The 648-nt window shown below is 61.4% G+C and overlaps 1 protein-coding gene across 1 annotated transcript in view; it reads left to right on the top strand.

Moving 5' to 3' along the window:
* Window positions 1-648, top strand: part of LOC104523325 (protein Wnt-2b) — a 4,136-nt gene that overhangs the window by 1,344 nt on the left and 2,144 nt on the right. The window lies entirely within an intron of this gene.

Genomic DNA, 648 nt, shown 5'->3' with positions numbered 1-648 from the left:
CCCGGTCCCAGCCTCTGCCTCCCCGCGACAGCACCTTCACTCCCGCCCGCATCCTCTCCTGGCAAAGGATGGGGAATGATGAAAGCTCCTCGCCACAGCCCCATCCTGCGAGGCCCAAAGAGAGCTCTGCTGCCTTTGAAGTTGCTTTCAAAGGCTCTCAGAATGAAGACGAACATGGTTTTGATTTGCAGCTTCTTTTACAGCGTTATAAAACCAGCTGCGCCAGAGACATAAAATCGCAGGCGGCGCGCGGGGAAAGCAGAACCCAGCTCCCGTGCTCAGCATCGCCCCGGGAGGGAAACGGCCCCAGACAAAGGGTCCCTCAGCACCGATGGGCACCCACATGGCCCCCGAGCCGCAGGGCAGCGAGAGGGACCCGACAGCAGCCCCGGGAGCACCCTGAGCTGCTGAGCCCTGAGGCTCGACATGAAATTCCCCTTGGTCTGAAAGGTGCTGGGGAAGCAGAGGCTGGACTTGGTGGCCAGCAGAGATGGTTGGACTTGGCTTACCTGTGTGTGGGATGGTCTCATCCCCAGCCATGAAGGTGCCACTGCACAGTGCCCTGCTCCTCAGTGGGCTGTGAATGCCTGGCACAGCCTGGCACGCTCACTCCCCATCCCTGTTTCTCTTCCCGCGGCAGGCCGCAGG

Source organism: Antrostomus carolinensis, unplaced genomic scaffold (assembly GCF_000700745.2).
Source record: "Antrostomus carolinensis isolate BGI_N321 unplaced genomic scaffold, ASM70074v2 scaffold29160, whole genome shotgun sequence".
NCBI lineage: Eukaryota > Metazoa > Chordata > Aves > Caprimulgiformes > Caprimulgidae > Antrostomus > Antrostomus carolinensis.
Note: the sequence above shows the minus strand (reverse complement) of the source record. Positions and strands in the feature narration are given on the sequence as shown.